Source organism: Giraffa tippelskirchi, chromosome 5 (assembly GCF_054371585.1).
Source record: "Giraffa tippelskirchi isolate mGirTip1 chromosome 5, T2T-mGirTip1v1.2.pri, whole genome shotgun sequence".
NCBI classification, from domain to species: domain Eukaryota; kingdom Metazoa; phylum Chordata; class Mammalia; order Artiodactyla; family Giraffidae; genus Giraffa; species Giraffa tippelskirchi.
In genome coordinates, this window is record NC_137279.1 from 60,991,397 (window position 1) to 61,015,155 (window position 23,759).

Consider the following 23,759-nt stretch of genomic DNA (forward strand, 5'->3'; position numbering starts at 1 on the left):
GGGTTGATCTCATGTTAAATGCCCTTACCATAAAAAAGAGGGTGTTTATTTCCCCAGTTTTCAGAATTGGGCAAGCTTGTGACTGCTTCAAATAGTAGAGGATGGCACAAGAGGTGTGTGGTGACTTCTGAAACTAGGTCGTAAAAGGCCATGCACTTTTCACCGGAATCTTTTGAAGTGCTGGTTTTGGAGACATTTAGTTTCAGGGCTCAGTCTTGGAACCAAACCATATTTGGGTGAGCCCAAGCTCCAATTGGAAGCCCAGAGAATCACTTCAGTCATGGCACCAGATGTGTGAGTGAAGAAGTCTTCTGATGGTTGTAGCCTCCAGCCTTTCTAGTCACCCCTGGTGATGATGGAGTGAAAACAAGCCATCCCTGCTCTGCTCTGTAAATTCTGTCACACACCCTTGAACACAGTAAAAACATTGTTGTTTTATGTCATAAGCTTAAAAGTGAAGTGGGATGATTTATAATGGCATCATTAGGAACAGTATATGTATTTCAAAATTAGATATTACCCTAATCTTATAATAAATTTTGAAACACACTGTAATTTAAAAAAGATCTTTTGATGACTTTTTTTTCTGAAAGTAAGTAAATTTCCATTGAGTTGTGTATAATTCTAAGCCAGAGCACATTTTTTAATGAAACTTTTATGGAGTAGTTTGCTTATATAGTTTGAAATCTGTGTCTAGGAAGAGGGCAAACAAAAAAAAGGCAAAATCTCACAGCCCCAAAGTGGAGAGCCAAGCCATTGCTTTAGAAAACTTATGCTAAAATTTAAGTTTATTGGAGGTTTTCTGATAAATGAAAGATATTCCATTTAAGTATGATCAAAGTAGAAATACTAAATTGTGAATTTTAGTGTTAGTCATGTATCCAGCTTTCAGAAAAAATATATACACAATCCTTGCAGATAGAGCATGAAATAACAGGTTGAGCATTTTTTGTGTGTGTACCCTCAAGGAAACAATTATTTTACTAACAAAAATAAGAAAGTGGAAAATATAAGCATATGTAAAACATGCATTGTAATTCAATTTATTACATGAATGTGAGAGTTGGACTATAAAGAAAGCTGAGAGCTTAAGAATTGATGCTTTTGAACTGTGATGTTGGAGAAGACTGTTGAGAGTCCCTTGGACTGCAGGGAGATCCATCCAGTCCATTCTAAAGGAGATCAGTCCTGAATATTCATTGGAAGGACTGATGCTGAAGCTGAAACTCCAATACTTTGGCCACCTGATGCGAAAAACTGACTCATTGGAAAAGACCCTGACTCTGGGAAAGATTGAAGGCAGGAGGAGAAGGGGACAACAGAGGATGAGATGGTTGGATGGCATCACCGACTTGATAGACATGAATTTGAGTAAACTCCAGGAAGTGGTAATAGACAGGGAGGCCTGGCGTGCTGCAGTCCATGGGGTCACAAAGAATTGGACATGACTGAGCAACTGAACTGAACTGAATTCATTTTATAAAGTAATTGAATGTGTAATCTGTTAAATAATTCATGTGGACTTGTACAGTTTAAATAGTGTGAATGACTGTGACCTCTTTAGGTATGTAACTTTTAATCTGAGACCTAAAATATGGAACAGAACCTGTTAAGAAAAGTTCTTAGAGAAGATAGCTTTAGGCAGAGGCACCATGAAGCCCTAATATCTTCAACAATAAAAGAGGGAGCTATGCCCTGATTGGAGGGGAATAGTAGCTTAATGAACAGTGATGTGATAATGCATTTCACATACTTTACACATTATCTACACATTCTTATCTCAAAACTAAGTATATATCTTCGTTTTAGTAAAGATAAGCTCTTAAAATCTGCTGGGCTATGTTTATAATTTTTTAATATTTACAGGAAATCCATTCTAGTCATTTTAGATATTGACTGGGGATTTTGTGTACTAGATGATTTTACACTCTGAATATAATATGCACAAAGATTGAAAAAATGTGGCATTTTTAATATCAATGTATTTGTCTACAATTTACTTAACAGATAACAAATATCTTCAAAAAGATAGGCCACACAGTAATAGATTTGTAAAGATCATGATGACTGTTCTCTGGGACATTTTTTAATCAACAATAATTGAGAAGGATGTGACTGCTCAGAGAAGGACATCTTTTACATGAAAAAAAAAAAGCAGTCAACCCTAGATATTATTTCCTATTCACAAGAAAGAAAGCAGTAAATGTGCCCAACCTAAATTTTCTTTAAAAGACACTTAGTTTCCAAATGTCTTTTAACAGTTTAATCAATGACTTTAAATGAAATCAGTAAATTCAAAGATATTAAAATGTAATCAGTAAATTTGAGAATGATCATAGGTATTTAGGGCTTCCCTAGTGGCCCAGATGGTAAAGAATCTGCCCCTAATGCAGGAGACTCAGGTTTGATCCCTGGGTCAGGAAGATCCCCTAGAGAAGGGCATGGCAACCCACTCCAGCATTCTTGCCTGAAGAATGCCATGGACAGAGGAGCCTGGCGGGTTACAGTCCTTGGGGTCATAAAACGTCAGATGTGACTGAGCATGCATGCACACAGACAAGTTAACTACTAACTATTAAATTCACTTGCCCCACAGTGAACTAATCACTAAGTTAAATTGACTCCTCTCTCTCCCTGTTCCTCAGTACCTCTTTCGTTTCACACTATAGTCATTGTTCATTTCCCCAAATCCTATGCCTTAATGACCACATTTTCTGCTCTTCCTGCCTTCAGTCTTTTCTTTACTAATTGTTCTTGTCAAATCAGTCTTCATAAAGTCACTTTATTGTAGGCATTATCTTGTTCAATAAACCAAAACTACACTATTTCTGTTGAATCAAATCTTACCTAAGAGTTCTGACATCTGGCAACTTTGTAATATATTCTAAATAAACTTCTATGCTCCAATATGAATTCTACTTTAAAGAGAAAGTGTCTTACTTTTTGCTCCTTATTTGTCAATATGTGTGCTAAGGGAAGAACAGGATGTAAATTTTTATCTCTCTTTCTAGAGAAAGATTTCAGTCCTGCTTACTAGATTCTCATTTCTCTTGCACACATGGAAAATGTCTTCCAAATGTACAAAATGAACTTTCCATTTGCATGTATTTGATGCTTCTCCTCAGCCAAATACTGTGTTAACTGAATGTGAAAAAAAAAATATCTAGATACTAAAACACAAATAAGAAAACTATTTCTACTATAAGAATGGTCTCTGTTCCATGGGATATATGAATTTCCTTGTAATTTAACCAAATCAACTCTAGGAAACATGACCTACTTAAAAAATTAAAAAACAATAACAAAGATATTATCATATAACGGTTCATTTTTTATTTTCCCACCCTACACTTTTGTGTTCACCAGCTCAGAAATCTAATCTAGTTTTACTGATCTGATGTGTTCTCTCCTGGATTTTCAGGCATTAATATCTCTGTTGAATGTTTCAGTTCAGTTCAGTTCAGTCGCTCAGTCGTGTCAGACTCCTTGCAACCCCATGGACTGCATCAGGCCAGGCCTCCCTGTCCATCACCAACTCATGGAGCTTACTCATACTCATGTCCATCGAGTCAGTGATGCCATCCAACCATCTCATCGTCTGTCATCCCCTTCTCCTCCTGCCTTCAATCTTCCTGAGCATCAGGGTCTTTTCCAATGAATCAGTTATTCGAATCAGGTGGCCAAACTCCAAAGTTTGGAGTTTCTGCTTCAGCATCAGTCCTTCCAATGAATACTCAGGACTGATTTCCCATAGGATGGACTGGTTGGATCTCCTCACAGTCCAAGGGACTCTCAAGAGTCTTCTCTAACACCACAGTTCAAAACCATCAATTCTTCAGTGCTCAGCTTTCTTTATAGTCCAACTCTCACATCCATACATGACTAATGGAAAAAAAACAAACATAGCTTTGACTAGATGGACCTTTGTTGGCAAAGTAATATCTCTGCTTTTTAATATGCTGTCTAGGTTGGTCATGGAGAAGGAAATGGCAACCCACTCCAGTATTCTTGCCTGGAGAATCCCAGGGATGGAGGAGCCGGGTGGGCTGCTGTCTATGGGGTCACACAGAATAGGACAGGCCTGAAGCAACTTTTTAGCAGCAGCGGCAGCAGCAGGTTGGTCATAATTTTCCTTCTGAGGAGAAATTGTTTTAATTTTATGGCTGCAGTGACCATCTGCAGTGATTTTGGAGCCCAAGAAAATAAAGTCTCTCACTGTTTCCATTGTTTCCCCATCTATTTGCCATAAAGTTATGGGACTGGAATCCATGATCTTAGTTTTCTGAATGTTGAGTTTTAAGTCAACTTTTTCACTCTCCTCTTTTACTGAGTGTTGAGTGTTTAGTGTTATCTATTGTTTGAACTCGATGTTGGTTATTTCCTTGGATGATGCATCACTTAAGCTCCAGGACCACAACCCACCAACTCCTCAAGCTTTTAAATTTGTTGTAGAATTTATATTTCTCATCCTCCATAATAGCCTCCCTGGGCATATCTGTTACCAACTCTTCTTCTCTAGCAAAGCTGAGATTTTAGTTTTTGGGGAAAATATATGAAAACATTAATATAAAGTAAGATGGAATTAATGCAAGAAAAATCCATTTATTCACTCAAAATATTAATTGTATCCTTGCTATGTGTGTAGCAGGGCTTCCAGTGCTCAAGATGCAATTGTAAATGAAACAGACAAATCATTTCCTTCTCTGTAAATTGTGATTCTACAGGATAAAGGTGTTCACACAAGAAAAATATGAACAATATAGACTACATATATTAGGGGCAAGGGATAAAGATTCAGAAAGCATGAAAGAGTGATTATATGAGTTAGGGATCTGTGTGGAATTCTTGATAGAGTGACTGTGGAAGACCTAATTGAGAAGGTGAATTTTTGAGGAACGATTTGTAATAAGAAGGCCCTTAAGTTGGTGGCACACCTGGTGTGCTCCCAGAGCAATAAGGAGGAGGCCAGGATGGCCAAGGTAGAAAGAGCAAATAATAGGAGACAAGACTGATGTGGTGATAGCAAGCCAGGTCATGCAGGGTCTCTATAAATACTTTATCACAATGAGGGATATATAAAGCCATGAAAGTGTTTAAAAAAAAAAAAGATCCCATTCCTGAGTTATATGATGAAATTCTGGCAGCTGTGTTGAGAAGAATCAGGGAACTGGAAACCAAAGACTGGATAAACAGCCACTGAAATAATGTGGTCAGGAGACTGGTTTCTTAGACCATAGTGAGGACAGTGTGCAGAGTGAAAGTGGTCAACTCCAGATATATCTTTTTAGGATACCATCATCTGACTTTACTGGTCACTAGATCTAGGGAGTGAAAGAGGTAAAGGAATCAAAGATGATACACATATTTTGGCCTAAACAACTGGAGTAATGTAGTTGGCATTAACTGAGATGCAGTGTCTCTCATGGAGCTGGATTGAGAGTTTCAATAGCAAGAGATCAATTTTATTTGTGATGTGTGTTGGGTATTGAAGTACGCAATTAAAATAATATGTGGAATTTAGGGGAAAGATCTGGCTTATGGGTATACATGTGCAAATTATTAGCACTTGAATTGTACTAAACCATAATGCTGGATAAGATCACCTAGGGATTAATTTCTGAGTCAGCTGACATCCAGAAAGTGGGTTAATGAGAAAAATCTGAGAATGCAGTGAGACGTTTCCAAAATAAAAGGAGGAAAGTCAGTCAATGTGGCATGTTGGACGCCATGGGAAAACAGTATCTAAAGAAGCAAAAAGTAATTCCCTGTGACAATCAAGTAGGGTAGAATTATGAATTTAGCACTGTGGGGGTTGTTGACAACTTTGCATGTGTGTTAAGTTGCTTCAGTCGTGTCCAACTCTTTGTGACACTATGAACTGTAGTCTGCAAGGCTCCTCTGTCCAGGCCAGAATTCTCCAGGCCAGAATACAGGAGTGGGTTGCCATTCCCTTCTCCAGGGAATCTTCCTGGCCCAGGGATTGAACCCAGGTCTCTTGTGTCTCCTGCATTGGCAGGTGGGTTCTTTACCAGTAGTGTCATCAACTTTGGCAACAGCAGTTGAGGAGTAGTGACAGGAGAAAATTTGACTGGAGTAAGAGAGAAGTGAGGGAGAGGAATTAAAAATAACTAGGAATAACAAGGAAATGGCGTGAAATGTGTTAGTTCCTCAGTTGTGTCTGACTCTTCGCGACCATAGCCTGCCAGGCTCCTCTGTCCATGGAATTCTCCAGGCGAGAATGCTGCAGTTGGTTGCCATCCCCTTCTCCAGGGGATCTTCCCAGCCAAGGGATTGAACCCAAATCTCCCACATTGCAGTCAGATTCTTTACTGTCTAAGCCACCTTTTTTTGTTTTTTTTTAAATCACTCAGTCCTGTCTGACTCTTTGTGACCCCATGGACTATATAGTCCATGGAATTCTCTAGGCCAGAATACTGGAGTGGGTAGCCTTTCCCTTCTCCAGGGGATCTTCCCAACTCAGGTATCGAACCCAGGTCTTCTGCACTGCAGGCGGATTCTTTACCAGCTGAGCCACAAGGGAAGCCCAAGAATACTGGAGGGGTTAGCCTATCCCTTCTCCAGTGGATCTTCCCAACCCAGGAATTAAACCCGGGTTTCCTGCATTGCAGGCAGATTCTTTACCAACTGAGCTATCAGGGAAGCAGGGCCCTATAACAGGGAAAGAGTTTTCTTATCTTGTCTGGAAGAGGAATTGGGCAATCTGATGCTTGTTGTTTGTTTTTGCTGTGGTTTACCTTTTTTTGTTTGTAAAATAGAAAAATAAAATAACATCTCCACGCATGCTGTGTTGCTTTAGTGATATCCGACTCTTTGCAGCCTTATGGAGCTAGTCAGGGAACACTGGAGTGGGTTGCTATGCCCTCCTCCAGGGCATCTTACAGACAGAGGGATTGTACTTGTGTCTCTTATATCTAGTGCATCGGCAGGCAGGTTTTTTTTTTTTTTTTTAACTCTATATTGCTGTATATGATCCAGTGCAGTGGAAAAAAGTGGATGATGCAAGGGAGGGAGCAAGAATGCAGTCTGTAGGAGCAAAGCCCTGGAAAACCCAAGAGGAGATGGAGTCTCCTGCCAAAAGTAAAGTTTAAATAGTAAGTTCACAGTAACTGGAAAGAAAATGGATAAAAGCTGCTGATGGCCCAGAGCACTGATATGGTAAAAGCTTGTGAAACACTTTTTCTGATTGCTTCCATTTTCTGGGTCAAGGGAGAACTTAGCTCTTTAGATGAGAATGAAGATCAGGGAGGAGGTTATGAAAGTTTTAAGAGATAAAATAATACAAAAATTGTCTTGGAGAAGAGGAATGAAAATGAACCAAAGAAAAGTAATATGATATTAAATATAATTACTAGGCTGCTCTGGTTTCTGGTCATGAATTTGAAGTAACACAGGTCAGAATGGGTTTAGGTTTTCAACCTCTTGGGTTAAGGATGACTGCAGCAAGCTCCATGGAGAGCATTTGCTAGAAACATACAATATGGTAGTCAGAGTGTGGTGTTTGGTATTGAAATTTTTAAGTGCTAATTGTTACTTGTTAGGATGAGGCTAAATGCATGACCATAGAAGTCAGTCATAGGATAAAGCCAAGTCGGATAAAGCCAAGTCAGATCCTCAGTAAATATTGAATACTTGCTTTGTTCAGAGTATTTATAATGGCAAAATTGGGAAATATATATTACTTGTCAATAGAAAATTGTTAAGAAAAATTCTAATATAAACATTATTTTGAATATTACTGAAGCAATATAAATAATGATGCAGGAAAGTGTCTGTTGATATGTAAATGACCATGACAAATTTGATAAATAGTTTACAATACAGAATGTATAATACAATAGTTTTTTAGAAGATTAATTACATAAATATGTATATGTTGATTTAGCTGAATAGATAAAGAATAGTGAATGTTCAAAAATGCTAGAATGTTCAAAAATGAGTCATCAGTGGTTATAGCTTTAGTATTTATGAACATATATATTTTGAAAAAACTAAATATTTTTGAGAACATTTGATATTCAGATGGATACTAAACACACTTTTAAAATCAGAATTTTAAAATTAGTTCAGATTCATTTGTTTTCTCCAGATAGAAGGAAATTCTCTTTATGTAGAAGCTGTTCATTATTCAACTTTTTTGTAATATTACTAAATATATAATGATGATTTCTACTTGGATGTAGGTGGCTTTGCTTCAATACATTTCTCTAATTTAATCTTTTATCTTAAAAATGCAAATTTTGACACTTTAATTATCTCATTCTGAAATATAGTTTCATCATATCATCCCACTGTTTTGTGGACTATGAAAAATAACATAATAGTGACGTAAGTCACTAATGATGGACATTGGAATTTTTTTTATTCCCCTGAGCTGCTGGAGCTGATCATTTTTCTCACTCCTTTGAACACAGCTTTGTTTTATTTTGCATTTATCCAAAAGATAAAATCCAGTTGCGTAACTTTATTACAGTGTAAATGTAAATGTATGCTTGGGGCTAAACTGATCTGAAGCTAGTGACAAAACTTTAAATAAAAGCATATAATTAAGGTAAGGCCAAAATATGAAAACTGTATATTTGTATATCTCCACGCATGCTGATTAAATGCTATTGCTTAATCACAATTAACAAACATATGATGGAGCAGGAAAATGTAATTTTTTCCCTCAGCTCATAACTGAGAGATTTAGCTCCTAGAAGCAGAATTTATTGATGATTCATGGAAATTAATTTCTTTAAAAGTTATGTTAAAGACATGAACAAGCATTATGGTTACCGGGGGCAGAATTAAGCATAAAAACATATTGCCTCTGAGGCAGAACAAAATTGTTTCTTGCAGGGAACAATACTGCAGAGTCACAGCATGAGCCTTGAATTCTATTTCAGGGAAGAGACTAAGGGACAGGAAAAACACATTAATAAGCTTCTGTCCATGATCACAGAAATCTAAATTTCCTGCTTGGATATGTGTGCTAAGGTAAGAAAACTACACTTGCTCTGTGATATTTGAACATTAATTGGTAACATGTTTCCATCCCAAAATTACCTCTTATGCATTCATTGTACTTAAAAATAAATTGGTTATTATGATTAAGTACTTGGATGATTTTCTCATCTCCTTGTTAAGTTGGCAAGGAAAAAAATTCTGCTTTGCTTTTTATAAGTAACAGAGGAAACAGAAACATTTGCTTGTGTTTTCATAATGTTATTTGGAGTAGTTGATGGTTTCATGGCACAATATCATAACATGTTTTTATGATATCAGGGAATTCTTAGCTGTTCCTTTTGCTTTGAATGCATATGCCTTTCATACCTTGTTGTATCTGTATAACTTTTACTCAGAACCTCAGGATTTGGGTCAGTAGTTTCTCTGAAGTCAGGCAGAAATGATATCATATGGCTGAACTGGTGTGTAGGCAGTGTGGACTGCATGTCATCCGCTGCAGTGTACCAACCTGGAGTATTTAGTCATCCAACAACATAATCAGCCCTAGGTCTGTAGACCAGCCTGCTTTCCAATATAGGATTTTTACTCTGCTGCAGTTTTCATTATGGTGTCACCTGGATTGCTATTTTTTTCCACTAGTTCCTTAAAAGCAGCCTTTCTAGTTCTCAGATAATGAAAAAAGCAAAGGAATGGCAATATCCAGAAAAAACAGCTGAATTCACATAATCATCATGAAACTTCACACTGTGATATATTATCCCTGATGCAGTAGAGCAGATGTACTATATTTAGTTTTAATATCTTGGAAACAGCATGGATTCAAAATTGTGCATTCGTCAGTCCCCAGAGGAAACTACTTCATTTCCCATAATTTTCTCTTTGCATTGCTACCCAGGCTGCTGTAGTCTCTCTTTGTATTTTACATATTCCTTTCTGCTTTGATTTTTTCTGTGGGTGCTGGAAAGTTTCCAGTGTAACCTTTCTGAAATTCTGGACTCATCTGTAATCTGGACTCATCTTTCTTTTCATAAAATTATTTAAAACTTTTAAATGCTGTTTTGCTTCAAAATTATTTTATGTATTTAAAGACAAGGAAATCTGGATGAAGTTTTATTTGGGAATTCTCCTAGGGAATTACCATTCAGATATTAAGCTACCCTCACTCATACTGGGCTTTTTGATTAACTAGTTAAGTAATTCCACTTAATACCCCTCAAGATTTCTATGCTTATTAAGATTAGCTGTCTCAGCACCAACTTTTTGGGAGAACTGATCCTCTGTATTTTCCCTGATGTCGGGCTTATTTAGAAAAGCACAAGCAGAGACCCTAGCAGATGCCTGGAATTTGTTGGCTCACTGTGATCTTGTGTCTCACTACTACCTGTCTCTTTTTATTCATGAATAAAACAAGCAACTAAACTGTAGTACCATTTACAGTGCCTCTGTAAAATATTATTTTCTCCCCTTAAAAGTAAGGACATATTACCAGATATGCAAATAAGGTTGGTATTATATTTCTTAAACTTTCAGAGTGTCCATAGAAGTCAGTCACAATATTGTCATTAAAAGACATGAATGAAGATGACCTCTAATACTAACTTAATTCTGAATAGCTTTTACTTTGGAACCAACCCTAAAATTCCTATACTGACAATGGATAAATTCAAGCAGAAATTTCATCATGCAATATGTGATATTTCAGTACTGGGCTAAACTATAATTTGAGTTCTAAACTGTCCATGTCTCAGAACACTTGTCGAAACCATAGGAAACACAGGGAAATGTGAAAACAGAACTATTATATATTGATGGTGGGAATACAAAATGTTGTAGACATTTTGGAAAGAAGACAGTTGCACATTTTCTAATAAAATTAAACTTACCATATGACCAAGCAATCCTATTACTTGGTATTTATGAAAGAGAAACAAGACTCGCACACAAAAGTTCATAGCAGATTTATTCATAGTAACCAAAATGTTTGGTCAAATAGCTCAAATATCCATCAGTGGGTAAAGCAACAAACCAATGGAGGTAATCATTAAACGGAATATGCTCAGTAATAAAGACAAGTTAGTAACTTCTGTATGCAATAGCATGGGAACTATCAAAAGCATGTTGAGTGGAAGAATCAAAATATAAAAGAGTATATATATGATGAATAATTCCATTTATAAGAAATTCTAGAAACGATAGGTCTAAGCCATAGTGATTGACTACCTGGGGCTGGAGGTGAAGAATTTCATGGTATGTACTCAAGGAACTTTTGGAGATGATGGAATGTTCCATATTTTAATGTGGTTATGGTTACACAGGTGTATGAATTTGTCAAAACTTGAGATGTACGTTTAAAATGAATGTAATTTAAGTGATGTAAAATGTACTTCAAATTGGTCTAAAACAAATAGCCAGAACTAGCAGTGAGTTTTGGTTCTCAGCTTTGACCACACATAGTATATTTTGACTTTACTTTCAGTTCAGTTCAGTTCAGTTCAATTGCTCAGTTGTGTCTGACTCTTTGTGACCCCATGGACTGCAGCATCCAGGCTTCCCTGTCCATCACCAACTCCTGAAGCTTAGTCAAACTCATGTCTATCGAGTCGGTGATGCCATCCATCCATCTCATCCTCTGTCATCCCCTTCTCTTCCTACCTATAATCTTTCCCAGCATTAAGATCTTTTCAAATGAGTCAGTTCTTTGCATCAGGTGGCCAAAGTATTAGAGTTTCAGCTTCAGCATCAGTCCTTCCAATGAACCCCCAGGACTGGTCTCCTCACAGTCCAAGGGACTCTCATGAGTCTTCTCCAACATCACAGTTCAAAAGTATCAATTCTTTGGCACTCAGCTTTCTTTATAGTCCAACTCTCACATCCACACATGACTTATGAAAAACCAAAGCTTTGACTAGATGGACCTTTGTTGGAAAAGTAATGTCTCTGCTTTTTAATATGCTGTCCAGGTTGGTCATAACTTTTCTTCCAAGGAGCAAGTGTCTTTTAATTTCATGGCTGCAGTCACCACCTGCAGTGATTTTGGAGCCCAAAAAAATGAAGTCTGTCGCGACTTTGCTTAAGTCAGATTAAAGCATATCATTATTTAGTCTTCACAGTGTTTTGTATTTGAGAAATTAGGGATTCTTATTATTGGTCATAAGTAGTTATTTCGGATAGCTTTATAATAATCTATATTTTTTTACTTGTAAAGGGGATCAATAATTTATACAACCTACTATTCAGGTCAAAACATTTTTTTTTTAAATTTTTTTAGGTTTTATTCTATAGTGTGTTAATAGCTTTTAATTTGACAGTTTTTTTTGTTTGTTTGTTTTGTATCTGTAGTTTATTTCCAGTATTTGTAACTGAAGATTCTTGTTGGATTTTTTTGAGGGGGTGGGTTCTGCCCCCACTCCCCCAGAAACTCAGACAGTAAAGAATCTGCCTGCAATGCAAGAGACTCAGGTTCAATCCTGGGTCAGGAAGATTCCCTGGAGAAGGAAAGGGCAATCTACTCCAGTATTCTTGCCTGGAGGTTGTTTGGGGCTTCCCAGGTGGCTCAGTGGTAAAGAATCCACTTGCCACTGTGGGAGATGCATGAAACGTGGCTTCAGTCTCTGGGTCAGGAAGATCACCTGAAGGAGGAAACAGCAACCCATTCCAGTATTGACTGGAAAATCCCATGGACAGAAGAGCCTGGTGGGCTAAAGTTCATAGGTCACAAAGACTTGGACATGACTGAGCAACTGAGCACCTACACACACACACACACACACACACACACACACACACAGACACACACCTCTCTCATTTTCCTAGGATAATAATTTGATGTATGATAGTTTTTCTTAATGCTGTCTTCAAAAAACTTTTATTTGATGAGATCAGTTTTGAAGCTCAGGCTAGAACTGGTTAGTTCGTCTTGAACATCTGATTAAGTTCACATACCAAGCACTTCCCTTATCAGGCAGATTTTAGACTCCAGAACCACTATGCAACTACCCTAATTCCCCCAAGTTGGGCACTAGACAAGGAAAAACATCAGCGATATCACTTTGTTGACAAAGGTCCAAATAGTCAAAGCTATGGTTTTTCCAGTGTCATGTATGGATGTGAGAGTTGGACCACAGAGAAGTCTGAACCCCCCAAAACTGATGCTATTGTTGAACTGTGATGCTGGAAAAGACTGTTAAGAGTCCCTTGGATAGAAATGAGATCAAACGAGTCAATCTTAAAGGAAATCAACCCTGAATACTCATTGGAAAGACTGATGCTGAAACAGAAGCTCCAATATTTTGGCCACCTGATGCAAAAAAGCCAACTCCCTGAAAAAGACCCTAATACTGGGAAAGGTTGAGGGCAGGAGGAAAAGGAGGTGACAGAGGATGAGATGGTTGGATGGCATCATTGGCTCAATGGACATGAGTTTGAACAAATTCCAGAGATAGTGAAAGACAGGGAAGACTGGTGTGCTGCAGTCCATGGGATCTCAAAGAGCTGGACACGACTTAGCAACTGAACAACAAGAAGAATATTTTGCATCTGGGAAATCATTCAAAGCAGCCAGTCCACAGGGAGCCTATGAAATCTAACTATCCCCACCCTGCCGACATACATCACATATAAGCTGCCCTTTATAACTCTAGCTACTGGCACCCTATTCCTGGGTGCAACCTATCTGACAACCTTCTCTTGTTTGTAAGTAATAGAGTTAGACAATTTTCATCTATCCAAGTGCCACTGTGTTGTATACCATCATTAAAAGAATTTTTAAATCTTATAAAACCTATGGAATATATGTTTCTAGATGAATCTAGAATAACTTCACACTTTAACACAGGATTTTGAAACACTAAAGCAGTAAGTTTTTATACTTGCATTTAGCAATAATTAAAAAGCAGAGAAAATCTTTTTTTTTTTTTCCTAGAAGAAAATTCACTCAGTGTGATTCCTGCTGGGCATAGTATTATACTGTTTGTTGTTATTCAGTTGCTAAGTTGTGTCTGACTGTGACCTCATGGACTGCAGAACTCCTGGCTTCCCTGTCCTTCACTCTGTCCCACAGTTTGCTCATACTCCTGTGCATTGAGTTGGTAATGCCATCCAACCATCTCATTCTGTCACCCCATTCTCCTCCTGCCCTTAGCCTTTCCCAGCATCAGGGTCTTTTCCAATGAGTCACCTCTTTGCATCAGGTGGCCAAAGTATTTGAGCTCCAGCTTCAACATCAGTCCTTCCAATAAATATTCAGGCTTGATTTCTTTTAGGATTGACTAGTTTGAGCTTCTTGCTGTCTAAGGGATTCTCAATAGTCATCTCCAGCACTACAATTTGAAACTCTCAGTTCTTGGAACCTCAACCTTCTTTATGGCCCAACTCTCACATCTGTACGTGACTACTAGAAAATCACAGTTTTGACCATACAGACCTTTTTCAGCAAATTGATGTCTCTACTTTTTAATATGCTGTCTAGGTTTATCATAGTTCTCCTTTCGAGGAGCAAGCATCTTTTCGTTTCACAGCTGCACTCACCATCCACAGTGATTTTGGAGCCTAAGAAAATAAAATCTGTCACTGCTTCCACTTTTCCCCCTTTTATTTGCTATGACTTGATGAGACTGAGGCCAAGTTCTTAATTTTTTTTATTTTAAATTAGTTTATTTATTTATTTTTTAATTTTACAATATTGTATTTGTTTTGCCATACGTTGACATGAATCCACCATGGGTGTACATGTTTTCCGCTTCCAGAACTCCCCTCCCACCTCTCTCCCCATCCCATCCCTCTGGCTCATCCCAGTGCACCAGCCCTGAGCACCCTGTATCATGCATTGAACCTGGACCGGCGATTTGTTTCAATATGATAATTTACATACTTCAATGCCAGTCTCCCATATCATCCCACCCTCACTCTCTTCCATAGAGTCCATAATACTGTTCTATTTATCTGTGTCTCTTTTGATGTCTCACATACAGGTTTATCTTTACCAATTAACTAAATACCATATATATGAGTTAGTATACTGTATTGGTGTTTTTCTTTCTGGCTTACTTCACTCTGTATAATAGGCTCCAGTTTCATCCACCTCATTAAAACTGATTCAGTTGTATTCTTTTTAATGGCTGTGTAATATTCCATTGTATATATGTACCACAGCTTCCTTATCCATTTGTCTGCTGATGGGCATCTAGGCTGCTTCCATGTCCTGGCTATTATAAACAGTTCTGCGATGAACACTGGGGTACATGTGTCTCTTTCCATTCTGGTTTCCTCTGTGTGTATGCCCAGCAGTGGGATTCCTGGGTCATATGGCAGTTCTATTTCCAGTTTTTTGAGGAATCTCCACACTGTTCTCCATAGTGGCTGCACTAGTTTGCATTCCCACCAACAGTGTAAGAGGGTTCCCTTTTCTCCACACCCTCTCCAGCACTTATTGCTTGTAGTCTTTTGGATAGCAGCCATTCTGACGGGCATGAAATGGTAACTCATTGTGGTTTTGATTTGCATTTCTCTGATAATGAGTGATGGTGAGCATCTTTTCATATGTTTCTTAATTTTTTTAATGCTGAGTTTCAAGCCAGCTTTTTCACTCTCCTCTTTCACCTTCATCCTCTTAGTTTCTCTTTCTTTCTGCCATTTGAGTGGTTTCATCTGCGTATCTGAGATTGTTGATATTTCTTCTGACAATCTTGATGCCTGTTTGTGATTCATCTTACCTTGCATTTTGCATGATGTACTCTGCATATAAATTAAATAAGCTTGGTGACAATATACAGCCTTTACTTATTCCTTTCCCAATTTGGAACCAGTCCATTGTCCCATGTCCGGTTCTAACTATTGCTTCTTGACCAGCATACAGATTTCTCAGGAGACAGGTATTATGATCTGGTATTCTCAGCTCTTTAAGATATTTCCACAGTTTATTGTGATCACACAGTCAAAAGTTTTAGTGTAGTAAATAAAGCAGAAGTGGCTGTTTTTCTGGATTTCTCTTCATTTTTCTATGATGCAACAGATGTTGTAAATTTTGTCTCTGGTTCCTCTGCCTCTTTGAAACCCAACTTGTACATCTGTAAGTTCTCTGTTCATGTACTGCTGAAGCCTAGTTTGAAGGATTTTGAGCATAACCTTGCTAGCATGTGAAATGAACGTTACACAGTTTACATTAATTTAAAACTTTAACTAGCTAAGTATTTTAATAATGTTTGTGTTCTAGTTTATTTCAACATGTTTTCATTCTATATAAATAGCATAAATTAAAAATCAGATACATATTTTTAGTTTATTTTGAAGATTATAATATCTAATGTGCTCAATTATATTTTTGAGTCAAATAGTAAACAACATGCTATTTTTTTCATTTGTGTTCATAAACGGTCTATATATTTCCACAATTGAGACATTTTTAGACTACATACAAATTATTTAGGTAAAAATACATTGCCATTTTCGTTTTATTTTATTTAAGAGGACTGCTGACAACTTGAAAGACTTGAAATACAGGATAGGGTGAAGAGGGATTGTGAAACAAAGAGTTGTAGAATCCAGCTAAAAACTTTCACTTTTGTGGCAAATTCCTCCAGTTACTCATACTTCCCCTAATAGCTATGATTCTGAAGGGTTTGTTTGCTTGGCTGAAAAGTAGATTCAAGACAAAATTTGCAAAACGTAGAGATCTGTACATGTATTCATATGCATCTCCCACCTCCACTTATTTTTAACTAAAATTTACGTCTTTTCTTTAGCAGTCTTTCAGGTCTGTTTTGCCTCATCTACAGCAAATTTCTAGTTACTCCATTCAAATTCACATTTGAATTTGAGAATTGCATAAGCCTTCCTCTCAAACTGTAGACCTTTCACGAGTTATTATCACCTTCATGGTGATTAAGACAAGACAGATTACTTGTTGAGCACTGAATATTTGTTGTTGTTTATTTTGCCAAACACAATTCCCCATGGTCTCTCATTTAATCCTTACAGCTACCCACAAGAAAAATATTTTTATTTCATTGTCAAGTTCCCAATAGTTAAAAAAAGCTAGAGGCTGAAAAATGGTGTTAAAGTCTAAGACTTCTAAAAGGGAACCCCATAATCTGTAGACTCAGGCTGTGCTGTTAACTCATAAGTCTAAGTCTGATTTGTGGTTTTAAATAGGTCATGTTGCATCGGTGTTACTTAGGGTTTTCGTTTGTAGCATTGAGGGTGTTGGAATAGAAAACTACAAAACTCTTCCTGCTCAAAAATCTGATCTTGTGCCTTTTATTAATAATTACAGTTTAAATAAAGACATTGGATTTTTAAGGAATTTTTTTTCTAATAATATTTCTTTTTTTTTTTTCATTCAGTGGAGGCAAACCTCCACTCTCCTGGAAGAAGATATCTAAAGTTCCATAGATTTCTCTCTCTTGTTTTTCCATTGTTAACAGATAGTGCAGTGGTAACTTTAAGTCAAAATATAATTGAAATTTAGTAGTTACAATGTCTAGTTCTGTTTAATGTTAAAAAACACTGAAATTGACTCAACATAAAATATGATATTATTATGCAGCTTGCTAATATTATAAGAGTACGTCAAGGCTGTATATTGTCACTCTGCTTATTTAACTGATATGCAGAGTACATCATGGGAAATGTTGGGCTAGAGGAAGCACAAGCTGGAATCAAGATGGCCGGGAGAAATATCAATAACCTCAGATATGCAGATGACACTACTCTTATGGCAGAAAGTGAAGAAAAACTAAAGAGCCTTTTGATGTAAGTGAAAGAGGAGAGTGAAAAAGTTGGCTTAAAGCTCAACATTCGGAAAACTAAGATCATGGCGTCCGGTCCTATCACTTCATGGCAAATAAATGGGGAAACAGTGGAAATAGTGGTTGACTTTATTTTTGGGGGCTCCAAAATCACTGCAGATGGTGACTGCAGCCATGAAATTAAAAGACACTTACTCCTTGGAAGGAAAGTTATGACCAACCTAGATAGCATATTAAAAAGCAGAGACATTACTTTGTCAACAAAGGTCCGTCTAGTCAAAGCTATGGTTTTTCCAGTAGTCACGTATGGATGTGAGAGTTGGATTATAAAGAAAGCTGAGCACCGAAGAATTGATGCTTTTGAACTGTGGTGTTGGAGAAGATTCTTGAGAGTCCCTTGGACTGCAAGGAGATCCAACCAGTCCATCCTAAAGGAGATCAGTCCCGGGTGTTCACTGGAAGGACTGATGTTGAAGCTGAAACTCCAATATTTTGGCCACCTGATGCAAAGAGCTGACTCATTTGAAAAGACCCTGATGCTGGGAAAGATTGAGGGCAGGAGGAGAAGGGGACGACAGAGGATGAGATGGTTGGATGGCATCACCAACTCAATGGACATGGGTTTGGGTAGACTCTGGGAGTTAGTGATGGACAAGGAGGCCTGGATGCTGCAGTCCATGGGGTCACAAAGAGTTGGACACAACTGAGCGAATGAACTGAATATTATTGTAACAAGAAATATTCATGGATATTACTTAGCTATAAAAAGAAATGCATTTGAGTCAGTTCTAATGAGGTAGATGAACCTGGAACCTATTATACAGAGTAAATTAAGTCAGAAAGAGAAAGACAAATACTGTATAAGTTAATACATATATATGGAATTTAGAAAGATAGTACTAGTGATCCAACATGCAGGGCAGCAAAGGAGAAACAGACATAAAGAAGAGACTTTTGGACTCGGTGGGAGAAAGAGAGGGTGGGATTATTTGAGAGAATAGCATTGAAACATACATTACCATATGTAAAATTGATGACCAGTGTGAGTTCAATACATGCAGGAGGGCACCCAAAGCCATGCTGTGAACAACCTAGAGGGATAGGGTGGGGAGGGACATGGGAGGGGTTCAGGATCAGGGGACATATGTATACCTATGGCTGATTCATGTTGATGTATGCCAATATTGTATAAAAATATTGTTAAGTAATTTTCCTCCAATTAAATAGATTTAAAATAAAAAGAAATATTCATGAATATCCTGGGGCTTCTTTTCATTTAGTATCAATTAAATATCTAGCTATTCTACTATACACAGATATTTCAAAAATTTGTGCAGAGCACATAACATATGGCTGCCAGTGAGGTTTGGGCTAAAATAAATTTTTTGTGTTTTCATAACTTACTTTATTGAGTTTTCAATATATTTAGAATTTGATGAACAGAATGGAACATAAATAAGAGAAAAATAAGGTGAATTTATGTTTTTATTTGACTAGTTATAAGACCTGATTTCCAAAGGTATGCTCCCTGTTTAGTGCTTGTGTGACTTTTGCACAGCCGTCTTTAAGAGGTCATTTTATCTCTTTGTCATTCAGGTAACTATTTCACATCTGTGGATTAAGAAGAACAGGCCAAAATTAGATTATTCAGCCTGCATCAAAGAAGAGTGGCATATTTTCATTAGTGGTGTAGAAATAAACATGAATAGGGAGGCTATTTTGATGATTTTTGATGACTATGTGGCCTTCTGGCCTCCTCCTTATATTCTCCCCACTAATTACCTGTTTTGCCTATCTATAACTGGAATTATCAGTCATCTTGAACCCCTTCTCCCCTGATCCCTCTCATAATGTATCACAGATTCAATTATTTGAAGCTTTGCTTCTCTTATTTATGTTCCCAAAACCATCATTGATTACCTCATACCTCCTTATGCTTGCACTGCAGAAACATTTTCAGGCCATAGCAAAGGTATTCTTTCTGATTAAATTATTCAAGTGATTCATTTTAACTATAGTTTTTAAAATCTGTAACATTATAGGCATTCAACATGCAACATTGCAAGGTGAAAGAAATCCCATCCAATGTGAATATACTAAGGAAAAGGACCAGAGTCTGATGTATTCCAGTTGGAAGCATTTTGGTAAGCTCTTCCTCCTATTGAATGTTATAAAATTAGTGTTAGCCATTTAGAATTGCTTAATGTGGATCACAGGAAAATGGCCTCTTTTAATAGACTAATATTTTCTTTTGATGCATTTCATACTGTATAGATAACTGATAATTATAAGCAGACTATTGACCTTCTTAACCTACAGTACATTTAAGGGAGTAAATTAGTTTCACAAGTAATACATTGGACTAAATGATATACAGATCCTAAGTTTGATTCTTTTTAAACATCAGACAAGCAAAATTAAAAATTCCTTCAGAATAGTCATTGAAAATGCAAATGAAAAATAGATTTGCTTCATATATCAGAAATGTTTGCAACTTGTCCTCATGAATTATACATTTAAATGGCTAATCACAGCCATTATATTTTACAAGTCTCTTTAAATAGCATCATCATGACTGATGGTATGGGAGCTAAAATAGCAGAGTGCTGAATTGGGATTCAGTGGACCTTTTCCTGTTGCACCTACATTTAGTTTTAAACATTAGCTTTTTAATTTTCATACTTAGGGAAAAGGTAGCTCTGTGGGACACATTTCTTAGTCAAGACACATGTCTTACTGGTGCCTATATTAATATGTTAGTAGCAATGAAATTTAATTGAAAAGATAGAATCTTCATTCCATATGATAGCATTCAATATGATATTCACTGTGTGAGTTAAAAATATAGTAAAATAGCTATCTTAGTTATTTGCTTAAAAAAGAAAAAAAATATTGCCAAATTGTTATATTTTGATTCTGATGACAGAACCAGATATATTTGTTAGTATGGACTGTATCCCAAACATTTTGTGGTAAAGTTATAGGAAAGATCACACCAGTTCTCCACCTTTCCCTGTATCCATGGTGTTAAAAAATGAGTTTGTATCTTCTGCCACCCAAGGTCATGTCTTAAGAGGCCTTGCAGAGTCTGCTCTCTCCTGGACTTCTGCTGCTGTCACAAGGATAAGTGGATACAAATTTTCTGAACTGTGAGACATTTAGCAAAAAAGCCACTTCATTCCCAAACAAGATCATCTTATGCATATTGTCTTCCAGAGACCAGAAAAAACTTCAAGCCACGCCTAGCCAAGATTGCTTAACAACCTAGTTGACCTGTGGATTTATAGAAATAATAAATGGACATTGTTTTAAGCCCCCAACTGTTGGGTTTATTATATAGTATACTATGATATTAAATAACAGATGGTATTTAAAATTCAAAATTGTTATTCAGGGAATTCCCTGGTGGTCCAGTGGTTAGGATTCTGCACTTTTACTGCAGTGGGCCTGGATTCAATCCCCAGTAAGGGAACTAAGATCCTGCCAGCCATACAAGGCATGGCCAAAAATAAATAAATAAAAATTAAAAACTATGTTATTTTTTCCAGCATCATTTAAACATTCTAAGAATATGAATGTTAGTTATCTTTAATCCCCCCCTAAAAAATAACCACTGTAACAACTAATATTATAATTTCTAAAATTTGGGAAGAGGAAGGGGAGTATAAGTACATATACACCTCACATTTCATGAAAGTGAAAGTATAGTCACTCAGTCATGTCTGACTCTTTGCGACCCCATGGACTGTAGCACACTAGGGTTCTCTGTCCATGGAATTCTCCAGGCAAGAATACTGGAGTGGGTAGCCATTCCCTGTCTCCTACATTGCAGGCAGATTTTTTACCATCTGCATCACCAGGGAAGCTCTCACATTTCATAGGGACAACTAATAAATAAGGTCTCAAAATAATAAATAACATTATGGTTACAGGCACATACTTCCTACAATAAGGAGTTTAGTGCTGGAAGAAACAAACAAACAAAAAATCGCTAAACAAAAATGTTTAGGAAATGAAAAAGAGAAATGAGGAGGAAGAAATTTTTCATTTGTGTAAGTCCTTATGTAGTATTTAATAATTTTATATGACCATGTGACTATAGTACTTAACTGTTAACCTAAAAAGATCATTAATGCCATAAAGTTCTTGACGTTATGTTGTGAACATTAATATTATACAATGATATAATAAGATATATATATTATGTTATGTGAAAAACCAGTTTAAAAGCATATTCAAGTTTCATAAATGATATACATGAATTAAAATTATAGCCAATTATATAACATGAAGTATTATAGTTAAGACTATAAAAATTACTATGAATTATTAATGGTACTCACCAAATCCTTACTTAATGACGAGTCCTGCTTAAAACAAGAACATGAAATAAAAAAGTTAAAAAGATATATAATTTGATATAAAATTTTCCCCCTAGATTTGAGTTATAATTGATAAATAACACTGCAATGTTTTTAAAGCATACAACATGATGATCTGATATGGGTATATGTTGTGAAATTATTCCTTTCTTAGATTTCTTCTTAAATATTTTATTCTTTTTTATATTATAAATGCAGTGTTCTTAATTTCTCTTGGCTTTTAATATAGAGACACACAACTGGGTTTTATATACTGATTTTATATTCTGCAACTTTACTGAATGCATTAACTAGCCTGAGAGCCTGAGCACAAATATCAGTTTTTCAGTGGAGTCTAGGGTTTTCTATGTATAACATCTATCATATGAAAATATTTGATTTGGATGCCCTCTATTTTGTTTTGTCATCTGATTGCTCTGGGAATTGACACTTCCAATTTTTTTGTTGAATTTTATTGATGAAAGTGAGCATCCTTGTCTTGTCCCTGATGTTAGAGGATGAACTTTCAGCTCTTCACTTTTGTAAATGAGTTTAACTGTGGGCTGGTCATATATGGCTTTTATTATGCTGTGATACATTCTATCTATACCTATTTGTTGATTTTTTTCCACTAGGAAAGGATAGTGAATTTTCAAATATTTTTAAATGCTGCTTCTGCATGCATTGAGATGATATTATTTTTATCCTTCATTTTGTTAATGTAGCATATCACATTTATTGGTTTGCACATGTTAAGCCATTCTGTATCTCAGATATAAATCTCACTTGATCACAGTGTTAACGATTCTTTAATGTACAGTTAACTTCAGTCTGCTAATATTTCACTAAAGATTTTTGCATCTATGTTCATTTGGCATTTGGCCTGTAACTTTCTTTTTCTATAGTGCCTATAGTGCCTTTATCTGGGCAATTCTGCCTTCATAAAATGAGTCTGGAAGTATTTCCTCCTCTCTAAGAGCTTAAGAGGGACTGATATTCTTCTTTCAATGTTTGATAAAATTCACCAGTGAAGCCGTCAGAACCTGTATATTTTTTGTTGTTGTTGTTGTGAGATTTCAATGACTGACTCTACATCCTTATTAATTATTGGGATTACTTCAGATTTACTATTTTTTGTCATGATTCAGGTTTTATCAGTTGTGTGTTTCTAAAAATTTGTCTGTTTATTGTAGTTCATCTGTCATCTCTTAGAGTCAGGTGGTTTATGATTGTCCTTCAGGTGGCAGCTGATAAGTGGATGAACACCTTTCAGGCAGCTGCTTCTGACTTGATTTTAACGCTGGGGCAAGCCCAGTGGAACACAAAGGAAGTCCACACACTAATGCGTGCTTCCAGAAAATTAATAACTATGGGACCCCTCACTTTGGGTGCTGTTAAGTTAGAAGCCTGACCTCAGGCAACAGCTGGGAAAGGATGCAGTCAAAAATCTTCCAAACTGGGCAATGAGCCTTTGGCCTGTTCCTTCTGTGCTGAGCCCAGCAGTGAGGCAATAACTGTGGGGAGCACTCATGTGCTTGTTGAAAACTTCTCTCTTTGTTTAATGTGGTCCCGGGACTCCTCAATATCCCCCATCAACTCAGCCCTCAGGTGGCCGCCGTAAAAGCTGGGGCTCTGGATGTGTGGTCCAAACCCTTCACTCCTCAGGGAGAAGCTGGGGTAGGAGGTT

General features: G+C 36.8%; 1 non-coding gene across 1 annotated transcript; it reads left to right on the forward strand.

The window, feature by feature from the left end:
- The first annotated feature begins 21,110 nt into the window (after positions 1–21,110).
- Positions 21,111–21,183, forward strand: TRNAK-UUU (transfer RNA lysine (anticodon UUU)). The gene has a single exon. It is a non-coding gene; the product is annotated as a tRNA-Lys (tRNA).
- The last annotated feature ends 2,576 nt before the right edge of the window (positions 21,184–23,759 follow it).